General features: G+C 47.5%; 1 protein-coding gene across 7 annotated transcripts in view; it reads right to left on the reverse strand.

Moving 5' to 3' along the window:
• Positions 1 to 18961, reverse strand: part of TBL1X (transducin beta like 1 X-linked) — a 226338-nt gene that overhangs the window by 93980 nt on the left and 113397 nt on the right. Inside the window, exon 3 of one of the 7 annotated variants that reach the window (XM_067022996.1) lies at positions 15091 to 15147. The exons of the other annotated variants lie outside the window; for them this stretch is intronic. The gene's annotated coding sequence lies outside the window, so the exon portion shown is untranslated. The remainder of the gene's footprint in view (positions 1 to 15090; positions 15148 to 18961) is intronic. 7 annotated transcript variants of the gene reach the window in all.

The raw sequence follows: 18961 nt of genomic DNA on the forward strand, positions 1-18961 counted from the left end.
TTTGCTAAATAATGCCCACATTTAAACATTATAAAGTGCAACATAAGTGCAAATACCAAAGTGATTTCACACGCACTCATTCCTGGTACCGAAACACCCAGTGTGCCATACCTGACCCATATTTTTATCCACTAGACGTAAGCTTTTTGTCTGGTTTGTTGACAGCTATGTTCCCTGCACCTAGAAGAGTTCCTGACACACATGGTAGGTGCTCAATAAACATTGACTGGTTAGGTGAATGTGTGAGTCTGAGAGATGGAGTGAATGCAAATGACCGAAGAGCATAAAAGCTCATCGAGAACTTCGTGTGCACATGTTACACAGCGTGCTATGCGGTGCGGAAGGACCATGGAGGTAGAAGACCAAGTCCCTTCCTGTACAAGAAGGCTGCGTTATCAACAGCACACACCCGTGTAAAAAGGTAACTCCCGACAGCGCGTCAGCTGACCTCCAACCTACGATGAGAAAGGCAACAGAGTCGCTCCCTTTCACCTTCACTACTCCATGTCATCCTTGTAACACGGGGTAGACCATATTCCCACTTCGTGCACAAAGAAAGAGGTCTCTAGTCACCTGGTTAAAACTCAGAGTAAGTGGTGGGCAGGAGACAGGAAGGACTCACCGTTGAGCTTCAAAAAGTGGGCCAGGGATACTCTTTGCAGGAGCCCTTGCTGTACCATATATGACCCTTGTCCCACAGTCTAGAATTTTGCATCTAACGTGTTGTGGTTTTAGTAACGCCGCCTTCCCAACTCAAGTGAGGACAGTGTCGGCTAGACTACCATTATCCACTCCCCCCCCCTTCACCCTCTGAGAACAGGACACCTGGATTTTGTGTGGGCACATGGCCACACCGCTTCCAAAAGGAGAAGGTTTCCCCGTAACCCAGTTCTGGCCAATGGCTATAAGCAGAAGTCAGAAATGAAACCTCTTGTCTGTGCTCTTACAGGCAATGAAGTCCCCCCTCCTCACTCCTACTCAAGGACTGGAACGAGGATGTGATGTGAGGGCAGGAGCTGGAGCAGCCATCCCAGACAAGAGGTAAGACAGAACACTGGGGCCCCCACTGTGCGGCAGTGCTTTAGGGAACCAGAGTTCCGTCACCCCCAGAGCTATAGAAAGTTACATCCCAGGCTACCAGCTGACTTGAATGACTCACCTCTTCACTCCCAATGTACCAGAAAGGTTAAAAGCTGCTAACTGTCCTCATATAACACAGAAAGATTCATCATCACAGAAGAGGGAGTAAAGAAATAAAACTATAGCGACTAGTACCTTCCCTGGTGGTCCAGCGCTTAAGACTCCGCGCTCCCAACGCAGGGGGTCCACGTTTGATCCCTGGTCAGGGAATTAGATCCTGCATGCCGCAACTAAAGATCCCTCACGCGGCAACTAAGAGCCGGTGGGGACAAATAAATCAATAAATATTTTTAAACTACTGGGACTAATGATTTCTTGGTCAGAAACCTAAGTCTTCACAGTGTGTCTTGGAACCAATTTTAATTCTCTGGAACCCTGAGGTGTTTTACCACATAAACAACGCTTGAAAAACATCCCTTTCATCAGAGGAGGCATCTGGTGGAGGTAGCCCTGGGCTTAATTCCTGGCTCTGAACCCTTACTCGTTTCCACAGTCATGGTCAAATTATTCAACCTGTCTGAGACCCTGTATCTTAAATGTACAGTGGGAATAACCATCTATATCTCATGGGGATGCCGAGGTATAAGAAAAACAGTGGGGCTTCCCTGGTAGCGCAGCGGTTGAGAGTCCGCCTGCCGATGCAGGGGACGTGGGTTTGTGACCCGGTCCGGGAAGATCCCAAGTGCTGCGGAGCGGCTGGGCCCGTGAGCCGTGGCCGCTGAGCCTGCGCATCTGGAGCCTGTGCTCCGCGACGGGAGAGGCCACAACAGGGAGAGGCACGCGTACCGCAAAAAAAAACAAACAAAAAAACCAAACAAACAACAGTGAAGACCGAGGACCTGGGTCCCTTCCAAGTCAGTCTGAGAGCCTGCAGCAGCAAAAATCCTTTGACTGTGGTCTGCAGGATGGAAGGACCTGGGGACTCTCTAGGCCACGCAATTCCTCTTTAATTGGTCCACGTGCAAATTTGAAAATTATGTGCCCAAAACATTTTTCGGTGGAGAGAATATGGATTCCGTCTGTCCACAGTTGAACTGGCACTGTGCATGTATGTGCACCCATGTGCCCTGGGAAAGTGAGTGTGCACTGAACGTCTCTGACCCTGAGCCACGATCTGGAAAGGAACCCGGCAGCGGCCCCTGCTGCTCCTACACACCTCGCTTCTGTGTGAATTGCACAATGCAGAGCCAAGAAAACGCCTAGTGTGTAGCAGCGACACACTGAAAGGCCACAGAACCTTGAGTCCTGAGAAGACACTCCTTATTACAGAAATACGACCATTTCCCCACGCGTTACACCTCATCTGTTGAAATTTGGCGGGAAATGACTCACGGCTAGACTTACCTATTCAACATAATTTTGAGCAAAAATACACAAAGACCATCGAGAAGCCAAACCCATTAAGCTATAAAACGACAGACACTGCACTCCAAAATCATCACAGAGGGACTTCCCTGGTGGCACAGTGGTTAAGAATCCACCTGCCAATGCAGGGGACACAGGTTCAATCCCTGGTCTGGGAAGATCCCACATGCCTCGGAGCAACTAAGCCCCTGCGCCACAACTACTGGGCCCACGTGCCACAACTACTGAAGCCTGTGCGCCTAGAGCCCGTGCTCTGCAACGAGAAGCCACTGCAATGAGAAGCCCGTGCACCACAACCAAGAGTAGCCCCCACTCGCTGCAAGTAAAGCCCGCATGCAGCAACGAAGACCCAACACAACCAAAAATAAATAATAAATTAATTTTAAAAAATTCATCACTGTTTCTTTTTAACTATCATATATATATATATATATATATGTATGTATATATTGCCACACCATGAGGCATGCGGGGTCTTAGTTCCCCAACCAGGGATCAAACTCACATCCCCTGCTGTGGAAACACAGAGTCTCAACCACTGGACCATCAGGTTAAGTCCTACTATCATTAATTTCTGAATCATCATTTTCCTTCCCTTTCATTAGTTTCATTTCCAAGTTTGGAAAGCATTCTTTAGAGAATTAAAAAAAAATAGAAATACTGAAACACTCTAAAAGGAGGAAGTGAAATAGAATATTTGTAAAGCTTTCTGTGTAATGTTATAAGACAGTGAAAGGAGAGAGTAGTAACAGCCAATGACTTCAGAGCAATAAAAAAAAAAAAAAAGACAATTCCCTCCTTGTTCCCAGTGTATTATGAACCAGCTCAATGCTTCAAAGACAGCGCAGAGCTTGTCACATAATAGATATTCAATTAGTTCACTGGCACAACAAAACATGTCACACGCACACACTCATTCACACATATACACACACCCTTGGGAAACAAACGTTGGCCAAGGAGAAACAAGTTAGCAAGCTTGCCAATTTATAATTATATATATTTTAAAATCTTTTACTAGCTAACATAAGAATCTATGCTTTTCCTACAGATGTCATCTATGAAGATACTGTCTTTTGATAAACACACTAGAAAATACAAGGTGAGCTGTATTCACATCCCATAGTGACATTCAAACACATCAACTCTCATTAACAAGCCGTCATAACTCTCACACATACACGACAGCTTTAAGGAAAGGGGTCCAAAGAGTTAACGACAGAAGTGTACATGTAGGTATAATCTTAGCAACAAATTAGTTTGCTAACTTGCCTTCTTGCTTTCTGGACTTAACTCTTATTTAATATGCGGCCCTGACAGGCAGATACCCAGGTTTGGCTAAGGTCAGGAGACTAATATCCTGGCAAACAGCAGAGTTGGCCCATTTAGCTGAAACTCTGACACCGCAACCTTTAAAACAGCTGGCATGCACATGAAACCCAGAAAGTGTAATGTTCTAAACAGAACCTGAGAAATGCCTGTAAAGCAGCTTATGTCCAATTCACAGAAAAAGAAATGCAAATGACTGGCAAACAAGATGAAATATTCCACCTCATTTTTTTTAAATCAAAGAAATGCAAAAAAAAAAAAAAAAAAGTGCCTGCATCCTTGGCCCAGTTGACCACAATCTCATGAGCTGCCTGAGAGGCCGGCACCCCTCCCCACGCCCTGGCAATGCTATACAACTGGCGCTACCCTTCAGGAAAGCAATTTGGTAATCCGTCTCAAGAGCCCTACAGCTTTATTTCCAGCAATCTATCCTGAAGCAAAAATTGGAAGCAATCTATATCTCCAACATGTGTTAAGCCAATTACAGTACATGCCCTTGATGGCACAGATGCATGAAAATATTTTCAATAAATGTCAGCGATGATCAAACACTTACTCTGTAAGGTTAAGTGGAAGAGCCGTACTACAAAGCTGAGCGTACGTTATGTTACATACACGTGAATACAGACATTTGGAAGAAAATATACCAAAACGCTGATGGCGAACTGCCATGGGGGGGGTTGAGAAGTGTTTTGTATTTTTTCCCTTTCTGGACTTCATTGTCTTTTTTCAAATTGCTCCTTACAGGCAGCACATTATTTTTTCACATCAGAAAAGAGTTATGAAAACCCTGGCCAGCAAGGAATCATGACTAATTCCTCACCTGGTGAATATGAGTAAGATAAATAAGACAGCTATTTACCTATTCACTTCTTTTCTAAGAATGTCAATTATGGTTTCCCTTACACAGTGCAGCGTGCTAGGGAAGTTCTTCTGTCCTTGACGTACACGCTCAGCCACCACCTCTGAGTCACCTTTTTGAAGTTTTATGATGCCAGAGTCTATAAACACAACATTAGATATTTACAGTTGATATCTGCTGTTTCTAAAAATACACAGAGGAGAAGGTCTCTCTCTCTCTCTCTCTCTTTTTTTTTTTTGCGGTACGCGGGCCTCTCACTGTTGTGGCCTCTCCCGTTGCGGAGCACAGGCTCCGGACACGCAGGCCAAGCAGATTCTTAACCACTGGGCCACCAGGGAGGCCCCATGATAACATTTTTGTTTGATGATCTGTCTATAACAAAGTATCCGAAGTAGTTTGGGTAGGAAAAAAAGATGGTACTCCTAGCTTATTAGTTATTAGTTTATATAATATTTAATTACTTTTCATAAATGCAATATGAAGCCCCACTGACATAAGCAGGTTTGGGACCCAAAGTCACTATGGGTTATGAAGCACCCAGGTACCCAGCTGGGGTGGAAAGGCCCTGGGCTTACTGGGAAGGACGGAGGCCCCAGCCCAGTGAGCTCCAGGGCCCTTGGACAGCTGTCAGCATGTCCGCAGAATAGACTCCCTTGAGAAGGTCAAGTGGAGGCCTCGTTAAGAGACCATCTGGGGCTTCCCTGGTGGCAGAGCGGTTGAGAGTCCGCCTGCCGATGCAGGAGACACGGGTTCAAGCCTGGTCCGGGAAGAATCCCACATGCTGCGGAGCAACTAAGCCCGTGAGCCACAACTACTGAAGCCCGTGAGCCACAACTACTGAAGCCCGCGCGCCTAGAGCCCGTGCTCCGCAACAAGAGAAGCCACCGCGATGAGAAGCCTGCGCACCTCAATGAAGAGTAGCCCCTGCTCGCTGCAGCTAGAGAAAGCCTGCGCGCAGCAACAAAGACCCAACACAGCCGAAAATATAAATTAATTTAAAAGAAATGTATCATGGAAATGCTGGCAGGGTGGACAAGACTGAAGAGATCTAGGAAAAGGCAGTAGATCTGCAGATGGATTCTGCACGGAGATGGTTTCACAAATGTCCTTCAAGCCCCACTGCACTTTAACGAAATCGATACTGCAAACTGCAGAGGGTGCATCAAGGGTACAGTTTAAAAGGAAAGGTGACCCCAAACTAGAATTACTGGATCCCCATTCCGAGAAAAGGCTCTATTACCTTCTATCAAGCGATGGGTGAATAAACCTGCATTTAAATAGTTTAACTTGGGCTTCCCTGGCAGCGCAGCGGTTGAGAGTCCGCCTGCCGATGCAGGGGACGCGGGTTTGCGCCCCGGTCCGGGAGGATCCCACGTGCCGCAGAGCGGCCGGGCCCGTGAGCCGTGGCCGCTGAGCCTGTGCGTCCGGAGCCTGTGCTCTGCAACAGGAGGGGCCACAACAGTGAGAAGCCCGCGTACCGCAAAAAAAAAAAAAAATAATAATAATAATAATAAGTAAATAGTTTAACTTGAGATCTCCAGGAGGTGAAGTTTCACTGGCTCCCCCTACATTACTGAGGACGGGCTTTGAAAGAACAGTGTACGGCAAGAAAGGGCAAAGCAGTAAACTCGATAGTGAAGAAGGCCGGCCCACGGCACCCTTAAGCAGAGGTCAGGTTGAGCTCATCAGAGATAAGTCATGTTGAGAGCCCACACCCTTGATGTGACGTGATCAGAGGGTGCTCGGCCTCTGCAGTCTTCGTTCCCAAAACTCCTAACCCCAGTCTGACCATGTGAAACACCTCAGCCAAATCCAAAGTGAAGGACATTCTACAAAACTCATGGCCAGTATCCCTCAAAACATAAGAGCCACAAAAAACAAGGAAAGTCTGAGACACTGTCACAGCCCCAAGGAAAGATGGACACAGGACAGCTGAATTCAATGTGGTGTCCCGGATGGGATCCTGGGACAGAAAAAGGGGATTAATGGAAAAAAAGGGTAAATCCAGAAAAAGTCTGAAATACAGTTGATAAAGTTTTTAGAAACCACATAAATGTGTTTCATTTCTTATGATTCCCTGATTTAGCCACTGCTTTCTGACGAACTTGCCCGGAGAGGCATCTCAGTCCTCCGGCTGAGACGGCCCAGCTGTGACTGGGAGAAAGTAGCACAGAAGCAGTGGCACCTGCCACCTGCACAGCGGCTCACTCCCCCGTGTAGAAAACCGGCACGCATAAGTAGACTCACAAACCTACCCCAGCTGGGTCAACGTCTGTCACCGGGGCAAAACCATCACCAACCCTTCCATAGGTATGAGTCTGCCTTGCTGCAAACCTTCAACACATCACCCGTCATCAGCCTTGGCAACCCTGGAGGAAACACACACACACGATCCTATCAAGCTGCATTTCCACCACTCAAAATGCCATCTTCTTTAACCTTTATTTTATCAATATTTTCAGCTTTTCCCCCCTTGGGAATTTTCGGCTATCTGCCTTAGCTGGACTTGAAAAGCAGGGAGGAGGAGAGTCCACCAGGGAAAAATTAAAGCAAGAAGAGGGACACTGGCCGAGCCCTGGGTCTCAGGGGTGAGGGCCCACTGGCTGCAAAGGTGGAAACACTGGCATGCCCAAGCTCATGCCCAGGTGGCCGGCAACGTTCAGGACAAGCTACGGGCTTCCACCGCAGCCCTGCACGCGAATGAAACACCCGGGGGCTGCAGACCGAGCCGGTGCTAACAGAGCGGACCTGGCTCGGGGCCAATGCTGCCGCGGGGGCCAACCCCTTAGGGTCCACCTCGTGCCAGCTCCAGTTCTCTACTCAGGAAAGCCACTCCTCTCTCGGCACTGCAGCTGCCTTTTCGACAAAAGAAGCGCTACAAGAGAATCTCAAACCTTGGGATCCTATGAAATGTCCATTAAGTCGAGTATCCAGAATTCACAAAATGAAATTACTATCCACCAGGCTCATTTCTTTATGTCTGACATGCCTTAAACTACTGTTAAGAGATCGTTTGCTCTCGCACTCTACCTTTGCACCCTTACAGTGCAGACTCCAGGGCCTTGCTGATGCCCGGCACACAGAGAATACGTATTCCGTCAGTACCTGCTGAATGAACGAACGATTTTAGTGCTATGAGAGAGCAAAGTTAAATAAAGATGTTATCATCTCTGAAATCATGAGTAAGAGCTCAGAAAAAACTCTCATTCAGTTTTTTCCCATTAACTTTGCACAGAAGACAATACAAAAGGGTAATTCAATTATTTCATATTTTGAAAGGGCAAGGTCGACATTTCGTTCATGTCTCGGGGCAGAAGGCGTACGTAGAGGGGCGGCAGTGACTCTGACAGTAACTGGAAGATTGAAGTGAATCTATGGAGGAGATGGGAGCTGGTGGGGCCCATCCACTAGGGGCCCAATAGATGTTTCCATTGCATGGGGGGAAACTATTTTTTTAAATCCAAGAATAGAGTTAAGAGCACAAAATGGATACATAATTTTTATTTAACTGTGTAGCAAAGTGAGAGTCTTCATTTGTACATTTTAATGGCTCCAAAGGTTAGGGAATGGACCTTGTTAAAGAATTCTCCCAGCATTTTCTGATAGTTGACTATGTACTCAAATGAGTAATTCTCTAACCAAGATGCCAATTTATGGGTGTAAAAAATAAGAGGGTTGTGGTAGGCAGCCTCTTATATGGCACCCAAGGAGCCCCACTTCCTGGTACTCGAACCCTGGAACAACTCTGACCCACACTGGCCAGGATCGGTCTGTGTGACCGACAGAATATGGCAGAAGTAATGGCATGTCACTTCTGAGATTAGGGCATGAAAGCACAAAGCTTCTAGCACTTCCTTTCTCTATCTCCTTCCCCTGTGCTCTCTTCCCCTCGCCCTGTCTCAGTCTCTCTCACACTCACACAGATCATGCGCTCTGGGGAAGCCAGGTCATGGGCAGCCCTACAGAGGGTTGAGGAACTGAAGCCTCCTTCCAACTGCCACGTTCACAAGTGACCTTGAGGTTGATCCTCCAGCCCAGGTTCACGCTCAAAGACCGCAGCCCAGGCAACCAACAAGGGATTAATATCCAAAAATACACAAACAGCTCATGCAGCTCAGTATCAAAAAAACACAAAAACCCAATCAAGAATTGGGCAGAAGACCTAAAGAGACATTTCTCCAAAGAAGATACCCAGATGGCCAAAAAAGCATACGCAAAGATGCTCAACATCGCTAATCGTTAGAGAAACACAAATCAAAAACATGAGGTATCACATCACACCGGTCAGAAGGGCCATCGTCAAAAAAATCTACAAACAACGAATGCTGGAGAGGGTGTGGAGAAAAGGGAACCCTCCAGCACTGTTGGTGGGAATGTAAATTGATACAGCCACTATGGAGAACATTTTGGAAGTTCCTTCAAAAACTAAAAATAGAGTTGCTATATGATCCAGCAGTCCCACTCCTGGTCATATATCCAGAGAAAACCATAATTTGAAATGATACGTGCACCCCAATGTTCACTGCAGCAGTATTTACAACAGCCAAGACATGGAAACAACCTATCCAAGACAGAGGAATGGATAGAGAGGATGTGGTGTGTACACACACACCACACACACACACACACGCAGAGACCACACACAGGAACATTACTCAGCCATAAAAAAAAAAACAAAATAATTCCATTTGCAGCAACATGGATGGACCTGGAGACGATCATAGTAAATGAAGTAAGTCAGACAGAGAAAGACAAATACCATATGATATCACTTATATGTGGAATCTAAGAAAAGAATACAAATGAACTTATTTACAAAATAGAAATAGAGTCACAGACATAGAAAACAAACCTATGGTTACTGGGGGGAGGGGGGAAGGATAAATTGGGAGATTTATATAAAACAGGTAACTAATAAGAACCTACTATATATACGGGCTTCCCTGGTGGTGCAGTGGTTAAGAATCCGCCTGCCAATGCAGGGGACACGGGTTCGAGCCCTGGTCCGGGAAGATCCCACATGCCGCGGAGCCACTAAGACCGTGTGCCACAGCTATTGAGCCTGTGCTCTAGGACCCATGAGCCACAATTACTGATCCCGTGCGCCACAGCTACTGAAGCCTGTGCGCCTAGAGCCTGTGCTCCGCAACAAGAGAAGTCACCGCAGTGAGAAGCCCATGCACCACAACAAAGAGTAGCCCCTGCCTGCTGCAACTAGAGAAAGCCCGCGCACAGCAACAAAGACCCAATGCAGACATAAATAAATTTATTTTAAAAAAAAACAAAACAAAAAATCTACTATATAGCACAGGGAGCTGTACTCAATACTCTGTAGTGACCTATATGGGAAAAGGATCCAAAAAAGAGTGGATAGGGACTTCCCTGGTGGCACACTGGTTAAGAATCCGCCTGCCAATGCAGGAGACACAGGGTCAAGCCCTGGTCTGGGAAGATCCCACATGCCGCGGAGCCACTAAGCCTGTGTGCCACAACTACTGAGCCCACGTGCCACAACTACTGAAGCCCGTGCACCCTAGAGGCCGTGCTCCGCAACAAGAGAAGCCACCGCAGTAAGAAGCCCGAGTACCGCAATGAAGAGTAACGCCCCCTCGCCGCAACTAGAGAAAGTCCGCGCGCAGCAATGAAGACCCGACGCGGCCAAAAAATAAATAAATAAATTAGAGTGGATATATGTATATGTCTAACTGACTCAGTTTGCTCTACACCTGAAACTAACATAACACTGTAAATCAACTATACTCCAATAAACTTTACTCCAATTGTCAATCAATTTTCACTCCCATAAAAATTAAAAAAAAAAAAAAAAAAAAAAAAAAAAGACTGCAGCCCAGGACAACATGTTGACTACAACTCATGAGAGACCTTGAGCCAGAACATTCCAGCTAATCTGTGCTTGGATTCCTGAGTCTCAGAGGTACTGTGCGATCATAAATATCTGTATTTTTCAGCTGTTGAGCGCTGGGGCAGTTTGTTACACACCAACAGGTAACTAATACAGGGGCTGAAACCCGAGTGCATTAGTGGACACGAAAGAACAGAACCACAGAAACTAACACCACCTATCTGCTCCCCCATCACCTCCTCCAAGCCAATTACTATTTAATGTCATTTGTTTGCCTTCAACCAAGCCTGCAAACAAACACAAACAAACGTAAGACCCAGCAAACAGTCTATCTTGCCACCATCAAATAGTTCTGTTTTAGTAAAATCTGGATCTGCTGGGTAAATCGTTTACCTCCCAGATTCATGCACCCTTAGTAACCAGATATTTTTACCCATAAACCCCCAGCAAATCACTTGCTCTCCTCAGCTAGGCATGTATACGTCCAAATGGTACAAGTGGCATTTTTCATTAGATTAGAAGAAAAGTTCCTGCTTAAAGTTCTTGATTCACTATGAGGTAAATCCTAAATTTGTCTGACTTATTTTACGAAATTCTTGACATAAAAATTTGAGAACCTGTGCTGCATTCTGCATCATCATGAAAGAGTAGATTTACCTGAAAGAGTCCCCTGTGTGGCTTTAAACTACTTATACTACATAACAGAAGTGAGATTATTTTCCTCCAATGCAAATTTCCGTTTCTGTTTGGTCGGCTTTCTCACGAGTCTGACATCAGCGCCCAGAATGAACAGAAGCGACGGACGTGCACATGCTCTAATTGGGACTCTAATTATTAAGCTGGATCTTGCTTGGGGGCTGTAATTATGATGTGAAATCGTATTCCCTGTTGCCCAAACTGCTACTGGAAGCTGATCCTCCAAGGCCCCAAGTCCGTCTCCAAGGGGTGAATATGGTGACGGGACACCCAGGTGACCTCCTGTTTACCATGTGAAGCCACTGCCACCAAGAGAGACAAATCCAAGGTCAAGGTTTCACCTACCGTGCTCTGAGACCTCCAAATTCGGAACATGTTTGAGCATATGTGTCGTCTGTTGAACACGTTTCCCTAAAAAGAGCCTGAGAGTCTCAAAAGATGTCTAAGTGCACCAAGGACTCGTCCACAATATAATTTCTTTCAGAGGAAACTGGGCAAGACTCCACGGCAGGGCCTTGTGATTCCAGGCAGCAAAAACCCCCAAGGGCACAGCTGCTGCTTCTCGCGGGCGCCTCTGGTGAGAACACGACAAGGGCTGCGCTCGGGAACGCCGCCCCCGGGGGCCTCCCCTGCCGCCCCGCCGTGGCTGGGAGCTTAGCAATATCAACATCGGGCGACTGGGTCACGGGATAGTCCAGGGACCGGGCAAGCGGGCCCACAGTCCACACCGTCCCCTGAACCCCGTCCTCGTGGGCAGCATCCCTCCAGTCCAGCCCCAAGGGAAAGCCCACCGCCGCCAGCCCGTGCGCGTGTGACCGAGAACGGGCTACATGCACTCCACGTGCCAGCAAAGCGGCCCCAGCCCCCTGTGAACCGTAGCACACGAAAAATACCTCCTGAGGGAGAGGCCGTGAGAGCTTGCAGACCTTTCGCAGGCAAGCCATGAAATAAAGAATCCACCCGGGCGATCCCAGCTTCGGCCGAGGCTGCTGCCCGCCCTGCGTGCACACACGCCTGGGCACCAGGACTGGCCGGTGACGGGTCGCTGCACCTGCAGCTCAGTCGTACTGACTCCTCTATTTTATTAAGGACAAAGAATTTACAGCGGGTTGGATTTCTCTGGCTGCCCTGTAAACGGCCACGGGCGTGAGTCGCGTATGGCCAGGTAGCCACGTCAGGACACCAGGGGCGTCTGGGAGAAGACGGGTGGGGCGGGATGGTGCGGGGAATCGCCACCGCTACAGGTTGAACTGGGTCCCCTCAGGAAGATATGTTGTGGTCCCAACCCCCCCCGGACCTCACCATGCGACCTTATTTGGAACTAGGTTTGCCGCAGACAGAACTCATCAAGATGAAATGCAAATCAAAACCATGCTACACGACCTCACACCTGTCAGAATGGTCATCACCAAAAAGACAACAAATAACACGACTTAGCGAGGATGTGGAGAAAAGGGAACCCTGACCCAGCGATGGTGGGAATCGAAACCGGGGCGATCACTGCAGAAGACAGCACGGAGAATCCTCAAAAACACTACAAAGAGAACTCCCACACGACCGAGCAGCTCCACTCCTAGGTACTTTCCTGAAGAAAACAAAAACACTAATTTGAAGAGATATACACAACCCTACGTTCACTGCAGCACTGTTTACAATTGCCAAGACATGGACGCAACCTAAGTGTTCATCAACAGATGAATGGATAAAGAAGATGTGTGTACGTACACACACACACACACACACACACACACACACACACAGTTCAGCCATAAAAAAGAATGAAATCTTGCCATCTGTGACAACACCGATGGACCTGGAGGGTATTATGCTAAGTGAAACAAGTCAAAGAGAAATACTGCATGATTTCACTTATACGTGGCATCTAAAAAACAAAACCAATGAACAGACACAACAAAACAGAAACAGACTCATAGAAATAGGTAGTTGTAGTGGCGAGAGGGTGGGCAGTGAGTGAAATAGGCGAGGAGCTTAAGGGGTACAGACTTCCAGCTAAAAAATAAATGAGTCGTGGGGATGAAATGTAGAGCACGGGGAATACAGTCAATAATAACATCGTATCTTTGTGTGGTAACAGATGGTTAACGACTTATTGTGGTGATCCTTCTGTGATATACAGAAATATTGAGCCACTATGCTGTACACCTGGAAATAACACAGTGTTGTAGGTCAGTCGTGTATCAATAAAACTAAAACACAGAGAGAGAGAAAATGCGCCCACACAGAGAGAATTCATCAAATGAGGTCACGGTGGAGTCCGGTGGGCCCTTAAGCCAATAATGAGTGGGTGTGCTTGTAAGAAGATGGTCACATGGAGACAAAGGCACACAGAAGGCAGAGATTGAAGTGACATGTCTACAAGTCCAAGAATGTCAGGGGTTGTCAGAAACCACGGAAGATAGGACACAAGCAAGGAAGGCCCTTCAGAGGAGGGCCGCCCTGGTGGCACCTTGATCTGGGACTTCTGGCCTCCAGGACTATGAGAGAACCACTTTTTGTTGCTGTAGGTCAGTCTGTGGTACTTTTGTTAAGGCGGCCCTAGGAAACTGATACAATCACTGAGAATCATGGTTTCTGCTCTACTTTATAATCAAAACAAGTGCTTATTAAAATACTGTTTCGGATGCTGGCTGTAATGTAACAGCAATTTTCATAATAAAAGACATGCATCTGTTTAAAAAAAAAGGCTTCCCTTGCAGCCTTTCAGAGAATCCCTGCATAAGGAAACGGTCCCTCTGATGGGCTCTGGTCCTGCGTTGGGACTTCAGCCCATCCTCACCCGGGTGTTTCTCTGCTCAACCATAGTCACCTGCACGCCCTGGGAGGAACCTGGAGTTCCGGTGGGAGTGGAGAGGGACAACGCACAAGATCCCAAGTTACCGAGTTGACGTTTTCGGGTTTACAAAATGCTGCCTACAAATGTATACATAAAAAAGCATGTTTAAAAAAAAAAAAAAAGCATGTTTGTTGACATGACTGCTATCTACACGCATGTCCCCGTATGCATTTTTAGATCCTTTAAAACAGCACAATTTTTACTGTTTAACATCACTAGATAATTACTCTAAAAACCAAGGTGGTGTGTGGGTTTCAGATCAGTACAAAGAGGCCCCAGAACCAGAGCCTAGCCGGGCCCCCAGGGTCTACGACATGAAACCACAGAACGGATGAGAAACGGTTACCATAATGAGCTCTTTCTCCGTTCCTCCCAGTAATGAGTCCCCTTGAAGAGGTCATTCAAAATTCTGAAATGGTTTCTCTTCAAAAGGAAAAAGATACGCTTATTGAGAAGGGCAGAGACCAGCCCGTATCTGTGCGTGCATTTATTCACCCTCTTGTCTTCTCGCCTTTTAGGATGTCTGAAAAGCGAAGGGATCTTCACTTACTCCAGGAGTTCTCCGGCATATCAGTCAATGATTCACGCTTCTCGTTTACGAGGACTGACAAGAATGCCGAGTCCACAAGGATTAATGACAAACAGTTCTATATGTGATCAAGAACTAAGCCTGCTTACTCAGCCATAAAAAAGAACAAAATAATGCCACCTGCAGCAACATGGATGGACCTAGAGATTGTCATACTGAGTGATGTAAGTCAGACACAGAAAGACAAATATCGTATGATATCACTTACATGTGGAATCTTTAAAAAAGGATACAAATGAACTTATTTTCGAAACAGAAGTAGAGTCACAGATGTAGAAAACAAACTCATGGTTACCAGGGGATGGGGGGGCGGGGGGGGGATAAACTGGGAGGTTGGGACTGACATATTCACACTACTAATATATAAAACAGATAACTAAGTAAGGACCTACCGTACAGCACAGGGAACTCTACTCAGTACTCTGTCATGGCCTCTATGGGAAAAGAATCTGAAAAAGAATGGACATAGGTATATGTGTAACTGATTCACTCTGCTGTACACCTGAAACTAACGTAACATTGTCAGTCAACTCTAGTCCAATAAAAAATTTTTTTTAAAATGAAAAAAAGAACTAAGCCTGCTCTTCGAACTTCTGGATTCTGTTATTCCACACCCAGCCAACCAAGATCAATTATTAGAAAATACAAGGGACAACACGCTGAGGACTTCGTGACATTCATAAAAGCAAAAGACAGCGGTCTACTAACATTCATTAACTAGCACACTCCTTAAAAGAACGGAAATTCAACGAGTATATATATATATATATATGAGAAAAAAGATGAAGAAATCTTAGTCAGCTCTACCCAATACTCGTCATCCGTTTGCTGTGAAAGAAACCACCTCTTGACTTTATCTAATTAATCAGCTACCGTTTAAAAAACATATGTCAACATTCAACTTCAAAACTATATTTTATTTTTTTAATAAATTTATTTATTCTATTTATCCATTTTTGGCTGCATTGGGTCTTCATTGTGGTGCGCGGGCTTCTCGTTGCGGGGCTTAGTTGCTCCGCGGCACGTGGGTTCTTCCCGGACCAGGGCTTGAACCCGTGTCCCCTGCGTGGGCAGGCGGATTCTTAAGCACTGCACCACCAGGGAAGCCCAAAAGGGACATATTTTAAAGCAGATAAGCTCTAAATCCAGGACCGGTCACTGCTGTTGACTCGACTTCGCGACAAAGGTCTCTGAGCCAGGAATTCTCAGAACCGACAGGAAGGGCTTACGAAGGATACAATTCACCTTGGCCAGGAAACCAGAAAACTGGTGGCAAGACAAGCTGAAATGCTAAGGCTCCCGGTCTACAGCAGAAGAAAACGAACCTGAAGACAAATGTATCCGTAACGATCATCAATTGTATCCTTCACAGCCCTGAAGTCACCCCACTGAGCTTTCAACAGTATCACCAGACATTCCAGATCGTTCTGCAGAGGAGAAGTACACACAGCACAGAATGCTGCCGTGCTCCTAACCACCTCTCTCAGAAAGACAGCACTGGCCTGTGACAACCAACGGAAGGAAAACGCGATCACGGGGTTACCACACCCCCGACTGCCCGTGCACACAGCCGGCACTTCTGTCTCACTCGAGGGCACAGCCGTGGGCCAGGGCTGCAATGCCTGCGCACGGGTCCCTGGGCCCTCTTCCCGCCCACCCGAGACCCCGCAGCCCCTCACCTCCCCAGTCAGAGAGGTGGGAGAGGGGCCCGAAGCAGAGTGAACGAGGAGCCGGGACCCCAGAAACATGAAAGGGGGGGCTCCCGGATGGAGGACATCACGCTGCCGTATTTCCTTACACGACCTTCATGCCCACGCCACGCTTCGAGGGGGAGTGAACGGGTCTGTGTCTGCTACTCGCTTCCAGAAACAAGTTCTGTCCTTACAGAGGCTGCCCAGAGCACGACGGCTGCCACCAACCTCTGCAAGTCACGTGATAAATAAACCACCCCGTGCAAAGCCAGCCGAGGAGCAGGCTCCTGTAGGAGAGGCCAGCCCTCACCCACGCCCCCTTCCTGCGGACCCCACGGAGCCCACGCGCGGCCACGAGGATCCCGGCGCCGCCTGACCCAGCTGCCCGCGGTCTAACCGTGGGGACAGAGGTCAGCTGCTAGAGGCCGATGGTAGGGGCAGGGGTGCCGTCCTCCAGGCTCGGAACTCCCCCCGGGTTTCTGCCACGGTGTGTCCCTGATGGGCTCACCCCAGAGTCTCAGACCCCACCGCTGCCAAAGGTAACAACACCCTAGAACATGTCACGTCATGAATTCCATCGTTCTCCACTCCACAAACTCTCCAGGGGTCCCCTGAGCACCTGTAACGCACTCCACATGCCCTGACCGGTTGTTCCCCCTAGCGAGAAAGAAGACCCGTCTCTCCGCTGCCATATTACTGAGGGGTCTGGCCACGTTCAGGCCTGTCCTATCCAGTCGGATGATAAAACGTAAGTTTTATTTACCGGTATACACATGTCGCGCCCAGCACAGCGCCAGATCCGCACGAGATACTCGGCTAGTACTGGCTGCATTGAATTAAATTCAGATGCAACATTATGAAAACACTACAGGAAGAAAAGCATGGCTTTCCATGGATCTAGGAACAACACAGGCAGGCTTCCGGACCTCTTCGATTTGACGACTCAAATACGTGTGTCAAGAAGTATTTCCTACCGGGGTCAGAAATCCTCATCGACGTTACCTACGTGGAGACGTGAGCTTTCTTCTCCGTTACAAAGGGACGATGCTCTCTGGTACTTCTTCCAAGCTGTGACATCCTGCTGGGTTTCCATCACAAGCAGTTAAAAGCAAGCGAAGACCTGAGGAGCTTGACGGATCCAAGAGAGCGAGACCCAGCAGCGCCAAAGACGGATTCCCCATCACAGATGCAGGTTTAGTACAGCCACAGAGCAGAGAACCACAGGCTGAACAGGCGCTCTCCCCGGCTCTTCCACTGTCTCTCCAGTGCTTCTGTGGGGTTCACATAAGACTCACAGCCAAGAGGTGAGCACCTCTTCCTCTGATAAAGATGTCCCCCCCCCCCGCAAAACTGGAAGTTTCAAGAATGCCCCGGAAGTCCAATGTTCAAGACCTTTAATTAAAGGAACCTTGGCCCCGTAGCTACTTCCAAAGTGGCACTAACCACCTTGCACTGTGCTCCAAGCTGGCGCAGGAAAACCGGGCGCCGTCTTCTACCTCCTCATCCTCAGCAAGGCCACATCAGCTCCTAGAAACCAGACGCTGGGAGCAGGAAGCACACTGAAATTCTTCGTAACGCCTACCGTCTTCCTGTGAACCCAAGGGAGTTTTTATACTCTTCCCTTTCCCACCAGGGAGCCCCAATTGGGGGTGGGAGCCTCAATTCGAAATCTAATTAAGAGTCCCCTATCAGTAGCCGGCCTGACAGCACAGACCACAGTACTCTTGGAGACTCCCATCCAGCTCTGGCCCAGCAAAACCCTGGGGACTTGTCAGTGTCTCTGCCTCTCTTCCACCTCTAATGTCCACGAGTGCTCGGGCATCATCCATCACGTGACGCAGACACTTACTTCTCCTCCCAGTGTGAATTCTTCTACATCCCCCCCCCCCCGCGCATTTATTCATGGAAGAGTCTAAGCTTGGTCATCCACTGTGAATTGGTGTTATGGCTACATCTAAAATGATAAAGATCAAGAGAACAAAAAAACCCCTCTTTGCCTTGCATTCTAACATATGATGTATTTTATTTTCCAATCAAGATATTGCTTGTGGGTTATATACTCTTCTCTATGGGCAAAATTTGTAACACATTCACGGGTGTCTTTTTTTTTTTTTTTTTTAAGCTCTGGGGAGACCTATACCCCAAAATGAATTTTGAATTATAAACAAGTCATTCAATCAGTTGCACTGGAAGTAGTAATGTGGCCAGAGCCATCAAAGGAAACGGGGGAGGATGAAGATGAGACGTTTAGAAGCTTCCAGGAGGACACTTCTGAAAACAATCAAGTGAACTCTCCATACAAACTCACAGGTTCACGGCACTTGACGAGAACTGACGAGAACTGATGAGAACTCATCTGCTCTGTGACCCTCTCCTTCTGGCTGCAATGACCCTTCCCCGCTGAGAAAGACCCTCCCACCAACTCCAGCTGGGGGGTTCCGCCGAACCATGCGGCAGTGCGTAGGAGGAGACAACAGAAGCTTCTCATTCAGGATGCTGTGGGTTGACTGAACGTTTCCCCCCAAAGATATGTTGAAGTCCTAACCCCCAGTACCTCAGAATGTACCTCGCT

This window comes from Kogia breviceps, chromosome X, assembly GCF_026419965.1.
Source record: "Kogia breviceps isolate mKogBre1 chromosome X, mKogBre1 haplotype 1, whole genome shotgun sequence".
Lineage (NCBI taxonomy): Eukaryota > Metazoa > Chordata > Mammalia > Artiodactyla > Physeteridae > Kogia > Kogia breviceps.